Source organism: Malaya genurostris, chromosome 2 (genome assembly GCF_030247185.1).
Source record: "Malaya genurostris strain Urasoe2022 chromosome 2, Malgen_1.1, whole genome shotgun sequence".
Taxonomy (NCBI): domain Eukaryota; kingdom Metazoa; phylum Arthropoda; class Insecta; order Diptera; family Culicidae; genus Malaya; species Malaya genurostris.
In genome coordinates, this window is record NC_080571.1 from 20,964,720 (window position 1) to 20,975,936 (window position 11,217).

Sequence of the window (11,217 nt, forward strand, 5' to 3'; positions counted from 1 at the left end):
TGAATAGCTGTATAGTTTACATTTGTTTCAAAATATTTGAAAATCAGTGAAGACATCTTTGAGAAATCATAGTACGAATTAAATTTTAAGGTGCCTTCTGAATCGACAACTGAATACCACTAAAACTGAAAAAAGTTAATTTTTTTATCGGCTATCCAAATCTGCTAACCCGATAAACCTGATTAATTTATGTGGAATAGACATTTTTATACTAATCACCCTGTATCTCCGAAACCGGAAGTTGGATTTGACTAAAGAGCAAGATGTTTTAAAGAATCTTGAAACTTTTCATTTGCATCTTAGATGATTCTTAGATTTCATTTGAATCTTAGATCGGTTCAGCCATCTACGAGAAGAATGAGTTACACAATTTTGATTTCGTTTCATATATCATCCTGTAGTTCCGGAACCAGAGGTCGGAATCAAACATAATTCAGGAACTTTGTTTGGGAGCATACGAATTTTCGTATGAATCTGAATTTGTAGAAAAGAAATTTTCAGAGAAAACTGAGTGAAATTATTTGTCACACACGCATTTGCTGATCTCGACGAACTGATTCGAATGGTATATGGATGTTATGTTCTTCCAGCATTTATTGCTGTAAGTAGTTTAAAACAATATAATTAAAAAAAAATCTGCCATCATCTGGTTTATATATGTCACATTCGAACGATTATGTTGCCAAAAACGAGCGGTGCTAAAATCGGTCCGAGGCAAATTGTCATGAAAAAGGATGCTGTACACAGTCTTTTTGATACTTAGAAACAATTGTGTGTAACAGAATAAAAAATCGTGTTTTCCGTTGCTCCCAAGCATTGCTTTGTCATACTGCGCTCAAAACTCCTACTGCTGGAATAGGGGGAAAAGTCGTTTACACAAAAATTTCGATATCTCCGTTAAAAATGGACGGATTTTAACAATCTATGGCTTGTTGAATAGGTATTATCGTGCGGAATCTAAGTCTGAAAACATATTCTGTTTTCTAGGTCAATTGTGACAGATACTGTCAAAAAACTGAAAATTTTGACATAAAACTTCGAATAACTCAAAAAGTAAACATCCGATCTCAAAACCATTCAATAGCGTTTTGGGTGACGGGGAGACCTTTCATTTGCGACTAGTTTGATCAAAATCGGTCCAGCCATCTCTGAGATCTCGACCTCTTAGTTGACAACACACATACAGACACACACACATACACACACACAGCCATTTGCTCAGTTCGTCGAGCTGAATCGATTGGTATATGTCATTCGGCCCTCCGGGCCTCGGAAAAATTCTCGAAAGTTTGAGCGAATTCTATACCTATTTTTTATATAAAGGGTGATTTTTTAAGAGCTTGAGAACTTTTTTAAACAATAAAACGCATAAAATTTGCAAAATCTCATCGGTTCTTTATTTTAAACGTTAGATTGGTACATGACATTTACTTTTTGAAGATAATTTCATTTAAATGTTGACCGCGGCTGCGTCTTAGGTGGTCCATTCGGAAAATCCGCTTTTTTATCGACAAATTTTGTTCAGCGATGAGGCTCATTTCTGGTTGAATGGCTACGTAAATAAGCAAAATTGCCGCATTTGGAGTGAAGAGCAACCAGAAGCCGTTCAAGAACTGCCCATGCATCCCGAAAAATGCACTGTTTGGTGTGGTTTGTACGCTGGTGGAATCATTGGACCGTATTTTTTCAAAGATGCTGTTGGACGCAACGTTACAGTGAATGGCGATCGCTATCGTTCGATGCTAACAAACTTTTTGTTGCCAAAAATGGAAGAACTGAACTTGGTTGACATGTGGTTTCAACAAGATGGCGCTACATGCCACACAGCTCGCGATTCTATGGCCATTTTGAGGGAAAACTTCGGAGAACAATTCATCTCAAGAAATGGACCGGTAAGTTGGCCACCAAGATCATGCGATTTGACGCCTTTAGACTATTTTTTGTGGGGCTACGTCAAGTCTAAAGTCTACAGAAATAAGCCAGTAACTATTCCAGCTTTGGAAGACAACATTTCCGAAGAAATTCGGGCTATTCCGGCCGAAATGCTCGAAAAAGTTGCTTAAAATTGGACTTTCCGAATGGACCACCTAAGACGCAGCCGCGGTCAACATTTAAATGAAATTATCTTCAAAAAGTAAATGTCATGTACCAATCTAACGTTTAAAATAAAGAACCGATGAGATTTTGCAAATTTTATGCGTTTTATTGTTTAAAAAAGTTCTCAAGCTCTTAAAAAATCACCCTTTATATATAAAAAAAGGTAAAACAAGCATGGTTGTACAAGTTTCCTGTTCTGTTTTGTCATGACTAATCTGATGGAAAACTGTTTTGATAAAAGTTTGTCAATTGACATAGTCGAAAAATGACGGAAAATGCTAGCAGGGTTGTGCTTGACTGATCATTATATCATGTTATTTTGGGAAAACATGTTTTAATGTGACGTTTCTGAATATGGAACAACACGGAAGAAAAACGTGTTATTTCGCTTAAAACATGAAATCAGAGTTAAAACTCGTTTTAACTCGTAGTGTGAACGTTGTATAACAGTAAAAAAAATATTGCAGCAGGCGTTTTAAGTTCAAATAACTGAGTAATTGACTGAAATAACTGGGATTTTTTGGCTTTCATGCAAACTAAACATTCACATCCATAAATTTCTTTATAAATGATATTGTTTTGGAACGGCTTATTTCAGTAGACGGAAATGGTGGAGCTGTTTCCGAAAAATTATCGGGAAAATTTGAATGGTTCTTAGTATGACCGATTAGCTGTACTTTTCTCGAATTCGGTGGGACAATTTAAAATAGATGAAAATAATTGAAATTCGGTTCGTACGGAAGGTACACACTCATTACAGATTCTCGATCTCGGCATATTGAAATGCCGAATTAGATCGGCAACAAGACATTTTTCTGATTGTTCTGTAATCCACATGCTCTCTTCCGAAATTCGTTAAAGTAATAGTGTAAAGTGCATTTTTTGCCGAAAACGTATAAATTGAATCAAGCAAAAAGATTCCTATATTTCGTAAAAAGATAAATGAAATCAAAAGCTACCTACTTTTCATAAATATGTTCACAAACATCTGCTTATTTACAGTTAGAGGCGTTAGGAAAGCATATCAGAATAAATTGGCTCATAACGGCACGTTCCCCATATTTTCGGGGGTTCGAGAACCATAGGAAAAACTGTCTTTAGTCGTGATGCTTTTCTTTTTTGTATGCTGAATTACATTCAACGTCAATGAAACACCCTCTTTCCACGACCTTAGCTTTTGTGATAATTATTTCACACAATAATAAAGAAAAATCCTTTTCATATTCGATTACTGATGACTCGGCAATTCATGATTCAATCCGTATCGCTTTTGCCGAGCTAACAGGCAAATTACTGCTTCTGAGTTCGGCAATAATTGACAGTTAACATTTTAGTGTTTAACATATTTTAATTTTAGTGTGTACGTTTGATCAGCCACAATCGACGTTTTCACTCACTGGGAGAGGATGGTACTTTTGAATCGTGAAGCCTTTCCTATCAATTTTCCCATCATTTTGAAGTCGTACCGTTCTTTTCCATCTAACGCACGTGAAAAACTGGTCAAACTATGACCATATTTTGTCTTTTTCATACTCATCCAGTTGAACAGCGAGACTGATGAGATGTGTTCCATTCACAAAAAACCAGGCTGTGAAAACTAATACAACTGTTCTTGTTTAGATTTAAAAATATTTGTTAAAAAAAGAACTGGTAAGTTGAACATTTTGTGTAAAATGCAATTTAAATTCTCCTATTTTCTTTTGAGTCTTCGACTCATCAGTGCATAACAACGCAAATGACTCTTCCGTTGCCACTTGGCAGTGCAACTCGAACCAAAGTTTACTCTACGCTAGTAAAACCGTCAGACAATTGCGTCGAAGCGAATTGTTGTTTCTAATGGTTCGTAGGTATAGAATTTGTTTTATAACTAACAGTCACTTGCATAAAGTTGTCTATATGAATTCAAGTGGAAGTAGATTTCTCCGATAGTGTGTTTTATCACGAGCAAATACGGTCCAACTTCTGTGGGCAGCGAGTCATGACTTAAGCCATAAAGTGTTTAGCGATTCTCCTAGGTTATTTACTTCATGGGTAAGTGCACGACGCAATCTTCAATCACCTCAAGAGCTTATAAAACAAGCTCTTAAGTTTTTGGTGAACCACAAACACGTGCGCTTGTTGATAATTTCACCTCTCGAATCAGCGTTGTCGTAACAACACAAAACGGGAGGTGAGTGAAAAATAGAAATTTGAAATGTTGGCTTTTACTAGGTGTATTGATTTGATCATTCATCTTCATAGTAAAAGTTCCAAACTGACAGCTCAAATCAAGTGTGCCACCGCGAAAACCTGCTGCGTTAATTCCCTGGTCTCTAATGCGCCTGCTGAGCGGACATAATTGAGTGTGCATTGTTGTTGCCAGTGTTTTAGACGGTCGGGTTGACGAATTCGGGGATGAGATGCGCCGAGACAGCTGCTGCTGGACTACGATTTTAGTTTTAAGGTTTTTTTTTTTTTTTGTGTCGATTATAGAGATTTTTAACCTTGAGGTCATTCACCTCTTTGGGCTAGAAAAACCTTCTGACCCTATGTGCGGGGTTGGGAATCGAACCCAGGTGGGCTTCGTGAAAGGCATCGACTTACCGATCACGCTATACCCGTCCCCCACACAGTTTTAAGGTGTTTTTTTGCGTGCAAACTCTCACTTAGTTGAATGGTTCAACTTCACCTACTTCTTGTCCGCAGTTTTGCGAAATAATGCAAAAATGGGCCCCATTCTGGTGCTACCTAATGCCTTATAATGATCGTGATGATGATCATTGTGATAATTATGATTGCAGTGATGGTGCGATGTTGATGGATGGATGCGTTAGGTCATCCCGGTTGGCAAATTTCGGTCATCTGAATGCAAAATCACAGGTGTTACGCTTTTGACCGCTATAGCTCGTGACCCGGTCACCCCGAGCGCTAAGGATGGTATTTTTTACTCGTTACATGAATATTACTAAGTGGAAAGCTATGGTTGATTGTTTGGAATTGTTTCCATAATCACACTTTTCAGAGTAGCTTTTCATTCGATAACAAATCTACTAGAACTTGTTTGGTATCGTGTACGCAATTTTCGAAATCATAGTCGGCGTTGACTGACAGTAGCAAATCTGCGTTCGTGTGTTAATCACACAAGTGGAATTCTTTTCTAGTTAGCATCAAACAAATTTTTTTTTCTTTCATCCACCGCAGTAGATCGTTTTAAAATTGTCAAAAAACATTCTTAGCAGCTCGAACAGTCACGCCTCTGTCCTACAGCGAAGGTTCAAGTTCAACGTGTTGCCGGGTACCCTTCGAATTTTCCGCCTTCTCGGAGTGCTTTTGCTTCTTCTTCTTCTTCCCTAAATCTACGTCGCGTCGTCACCGTTCTTTCGGTAGGGAAAACGCGGATCTGCTCTTTGATTCTAAATTTAGCCGGTGTGACTCATAACCGCTTTGGAATGTGAACATTTTGATCGGATGCCAAAGTTAAGGCCGTCACCGTTTGGTAGTTAATCCAATCACGAGCTAAAGTCGGCCTCGAGGAACCGAGCGAAGAAGCTGGGTTCGTCAAAAAATGAGCCTCGATCGCATACTTGTCTAATTTCTGTTGAAATCCGTGCCGACTTAAAGTGAAATTTATGATTACATCCAACTGGCAACAAACTTGCCGACTGCCTAGGGCTGATGTAATTCGGTTATCAAATACCATGACAGACCACTCAACCTTGGCTGAGGTACAGCGCTTCTTGCCGCAGCGTGTGCAATCAGAAATAGCAATCGAACTGTTTTCTTCCTTCTACTCAATACGGACACTTCGTCGGTGTAGTTCGGTGCAAACGTCTTTCCTCCGTCACAAATCGAACTTATTTATTTTCTTCGTTTGGTCATATACAGTGAAAGAATAAAAATTGCAGACGGTCGTCTTTGTTCCGAACAATGACGTATCGAATGTGGTCCAATCGAATCTAATGGCGTTTTCGTTTTTAATTTGCACTACACCGGTGCAGTGCTACACGGAGGCATGAATAAACGAACAAAAATGACGAAAACATAAACAGTAACCATGGACTACCATAAACGATTCCATTGCACAGAGCTACACCATACTTTTGATGAGTGCTACACCAGTGGTGTCGGTGCAGAAAAAGTGTAGCACTGGTGTAGTGCAATTGGCAAAAATGAACGATTTCAGTGCCACCTTACCTACACCGGTGTAGTGCAATTTAAAAACGAAAACGACATAAGTTCACTTTGATTTTGCTGGTGGGTTTGTGAATACGAATGAGATATTCCATCGAAAAATCAATACACTGTTATTCAAAATAAGGGCGAATATCTTTCTGTACACGGAAAATAAAACAAATCCTATTAATTTTAAAAATTAATTTTTTTGATTCCTATTTTTGTCAAAGAAAACCCTGTTTTAATCCACCTAGTGGTGTAATGATGCCTTTCTCATATTACTTATATTTCCAAAAACATCACTAGAAAATTCTGCGAAGAAATTTTTTTTTCAATCTTTAATAAAATAAGAAACTTTTCTTTGGGCATAATCTAACATAACCTTTTCAATTTGTTAACAGTAATATCAAGTCAATAAAAGTTTTTCTTTATTTTGAATCGTCGCACTAAATGATTAAACACACTTTACCCTATAGTACTGGAACCAGGGCACTTATTACCGTTCTCACTTCCACTTTCACATTCACTTCACTTGATTTTCCCTATTACCCGTATCACTCATAGTGAAGTGATCACTGTAGTGGAAAAACTTATTTTTTCAACGAAATGTTGTTGTTCATAATGACATCAAGTTCATCCAAATAATTACTTTTGTCTTTGAAGCGACTTCCGTACTAAGGACCTAAATTCACTTCACTCGATTTTCACCGTGAAGTGATACTGATAATAAGGGTCACAATCACTTCACTTCGTTTTCACCGTGTAGTGATACCGGTAATAAGGGCCCAGAAGTCGGATCTGGATGAAGTTAAACAGTATCTTATGAAACTAGAGGAACTTTTGTTTGAGCCTGTTTGTGGAAATCAATCAAATCATCTCTGAGAAAATTGAGTGAGTCCCGTTTTAAAATTTTTGACCACTATTTCCGGTACTTCTGGAACCGGGAACTTGGAACAAGTATAGCCGAAATCGGTTGGTTTAGGATGTAACTAATATAGCCTACAAATTGTACAAATCAGTTTTAGACCAAACCTAAAATAATTTTATTTTTTTGGTACTCGCTGCTGAATTTGCTCTTAGTTCAAGTTTTAGTTCTATTATGGATCGCCCATATAAAACTTCCAGCTGAGTTTGCTCTAATACACTACAATATTTATTACACATATGATAGCTTCTCCAATCAGAACACTGAATCAAACAACCCCACATATATAAAACATTTATCCATAGGCATTGTACAGAAAAAATCCGTAAATACGGCTTAAAATACAATCTTTTACTAATTCAAGTGAGAATACATTGTAAAATCAAAAATCCTTTTTGATATATATTTTGACATTACTTTCAATATATGCAAAACTTTAAATGTTAACGCAGAATGAAACGAATTCATCGTAATGCTGATTCCAGAATTTCGTCAACATTTTCGAAGTATTCCAATTTAAAAAAATCAATCACGAGTATGATGACGATAATTTCCTATTTCAGTGGTATAAATACACAACATCAGGTCGTTTTATTTTCAGAAAAGTTAAACCCCACTTTATCACTTTTGAACAATATTGAATTAGTAACCTTTTCCGTCACGAGATGGTGTACCTGTGATGTCTCTTTAGATATGCATTGGATTCTTTGGAGTGATCAATATTGATATATAATATATTTGCTAATCTTGAAACTTTATGTATTTATCTTTATTAGAAACTCATAATTTTATGTAAAAATATCGTGTCTTTCCTTCTACCTGTTAAACTTGGCAAACTTGGATGCACGATAACTAAAGAACAGCTAGACATATATCTAAAGTTTTCTATATAACAGTATCTAACAAAAATAATAATTACATACTACATGAAGCCTTCCATCCGTACTTGAAATTAAGAAGGGAAAAACCACGTCTAGATATGGCATTTGATTTTCAAAAAAATGGCAAAATTAATGAAACCTTTATTGGAATGCATAGAACGATCAATATAATTCAATGTTTGAAGATGATTTCTTGTAAATGTTGGCCGCGGCTCCGCTTTAGATGGCCCATACGCAATGCACGTTCTCTCAAACATATCGACCGGTTTTAATAATAATGCCGCCGTTTTCCTCAATAATTCAATCAGTTTCATCATTAGACACTGATCCAATTTAAAACTAGCTCAAGACGGCTCTACATGTTGACGAGACTAAAACAAATGGTTCAAATTAAAGGCCTTATAGTCCAACAGCCTGGTATTGAATTTCATCCGGACACGGATAATCTTAGAAACAAATTATTTATGGTGTTGTGAGCTAAGTGAAAGTCGAATACATTTGAGCAGCGATTAAATAGTCGGCACATACTGACGAAAGGCTCATTGTGACCGTAATTGGTTCTAGCAGAAGGAAGACGAAGAAAAGCATGAGTTCGAAGAAAACGACAGCGAATATCGAAATCTAATGAGCATAAGCGTTCAGAACAATCGATTCAAGATTGGAGCAAATTGGTATTTGCAATGCTTCTGGCTGGTCTTAACTCCAGATGCGACAATTTTGCTTGTTGATGTTTCCATCCAACCAGAAATGAACTCGCTGAACATAATTTTTCGATAAAAAATGGATCTTCCTCTAGCTTTGCCAGCGTCCATTCATAGACCAAACGACAATTCATGATAAAATTCCAGACCAAACTGAACAAGTTTGACAATGTCACAAGACACGATTCACGCGTGATCTGTCAAAAACAGTGTTGCCAAAAAGATTCCAGCAAGAAAAAACACCCTTTATTACAATTCTGGACATTTAGGAACTTGAACTAAATTTAAGAACTGACTGAAAATTGATACACACCGAAATGTTGGTATCTGTGTCTGTCATTATCTCGTGTAATTGGTGGAGAAATAGATTTTTGAATATGGTGGAATTAAATAGAAATAATGCTTCTTTCTAAATCAACTGAAATAAAGAGCTAAATTCCAGATCCGGATCAAGAATTCAGTTCAGTGACTTCTGGCTATTCAGTAAACTTAAACGACCGTTCCGGGGGAACAGTTTTGAACCAATTGAAGATATCGAACATGAATCGCTACGCGCATTGAAAGCTATTCCAGAAATTGACTTTAACAACTGTTTCGAGGATTGAAAAAAAAAACGTTGGTCCAAGTATATTAGGTGGATTACTTTGAGGAGGACTAAAGAGATTTGAAAGAATAAATGAAGAACTTTGAAATTATGAAACTATTTTCGGCTCACAGTAGTATAAATGTTTTAAGGAGACTATTTAAATGACAAGAGAAAAGCTCACACCACTAGTAAACCACTTTCGTAAATTGCTAGAAAAGACTTAGAAATGATATAGATTTAGTCCCGAAGGTACGCGCGACCGAGAAGTTGGTAAAAAAATGAGACAGGACGCACCCAGGCACGGTTAGTCGCGAATAAAAACTATGATCGGCTTTTTCTCGAAACCATGTTTTTCAAGTGAATGTCACTCGTATGCCAAAACTATTGCACGAAACAATATGAACCAAACGGCGTTTTACTCGTTTGATGTACTGTATGGTCGGAACTACAACCAACATTATTAATTGTCATTTAAAAAAAATTATTAACAATTGAAAGTTCAAAATAGGGTCGAAAATGATATTTTCTTTACGTTTCGTCTTAGACTCGTCAGTTCAGAGCAGTTCAAATTGAACTGCTTAGTGCAAACTTAAACAGTTCAAGTTGAACCGCTAAGCAGACGTAACGTTAATGCTATTTGCAAAACACACTTTTTTAATCGGCACCGAAGTGTCAAGTCTTCACTGATGTGCCGAAATGACGAAAAATTACCATAATCAATTCGATAAAGAATGTGAAACTGTTTTGCTTTTTGCTTCCCGATGATTGGTTTGCAAGAAACAAGGACACACACCAACAAATCGAACAAGTTTGAGCAGCTATTTTGAGAGCTGTCATATTGAAAAAATAAAAAGAAATTTTTTTTATGAAGTTATATATTTACTTTTATCTGTAGAATGTATAATTTTGAAATATAGTTTATAGAACAAGTGGGTTTTCTGAAAAAACGTTTTTCTGGAGGAACCTGACCTTAACGCTCAATCAAACCTAAACGCTTTCTCAGTGTATTTCATATAATTCAATAAATTGAATCAAACGTTTTCCAGTTATTCTAGTAACTATAGCAACTGCTCTTCTAACTGCTCCTTCTAATATAAAAGGTAGATTCCTTATCAAATGAAGTGGTTATTGGTTTTCTACAGTCAAATCGAAAATAAGCTATTAACATAGTACATTTGTGTTGTACGCATGGATTTGTGATGGTTTTTTATGCTCAGATCACAGCATGCTGTGAGTTTGGCTGTCAGCTTTCGTTTGTTTACTTGTTTGTGCGGTTGAAATTCTGCGTTTTCAAAATGTCGCGTATTGAAAAGGAAGTGAAAATTAAGGTTCTGGACACGTGGCTAAGTGAAAAGGGTATTACTATGCGAAATTGGCGAAGCGGCTTGGAATTCACCATGCCAGTGGTAAAACCATCATTAATAAGTTTGGGGAACACTATTCTTTGGAAGACCATACCAGGAAGAGACAGAAACCCCGGTTCTTCCAACCCGAAACTGGACCAGAAAGTGGTATCTCTAATCATGCAGAACAAATCAATGTCGATACGTGATTTGACGAAAGAAGCAGGAACGAGTATCGGAATGATCCAATGTATCAAGAGGCGAAATCACCTGAAGACCTACAAGAAGCAGAAATCTCGAAACAAAGTGTAGAACAGCAGAAGCGAGCAGCAACAAGGGCCCGGAAATTGTATTCGCGTCTTTTGCAGTGTCCGTATGCATGCGTTTTGATGGACGATGAGGCTTATGTAAAGGAGGACTCAAAAACCTTTCCAGGTCCACAATCCTTTACTGTCCTCGTTGGGGAGGATGTGAGCGATGCGGACAGATCGATTCAAGTGGAGAAATTCGGCCGAAAGGTACTGATATGGCA

At 37.0% G+C, this 11,217-nt stretch overlaps 1 protein-coding gene across 2 annotated transcripts in view; it reads left to right on the plus strand.

Moving 5' to 3' along the window:
* LOC131427504 (actin-binding Rho-activating protein) overlaps positions 1–11,217 on the plus strand; it is a 38,995-nt gene that overhangs the window by 20,467 nt on the left and 7,311 nt on the right. The window lies entirely within an intron of this gene.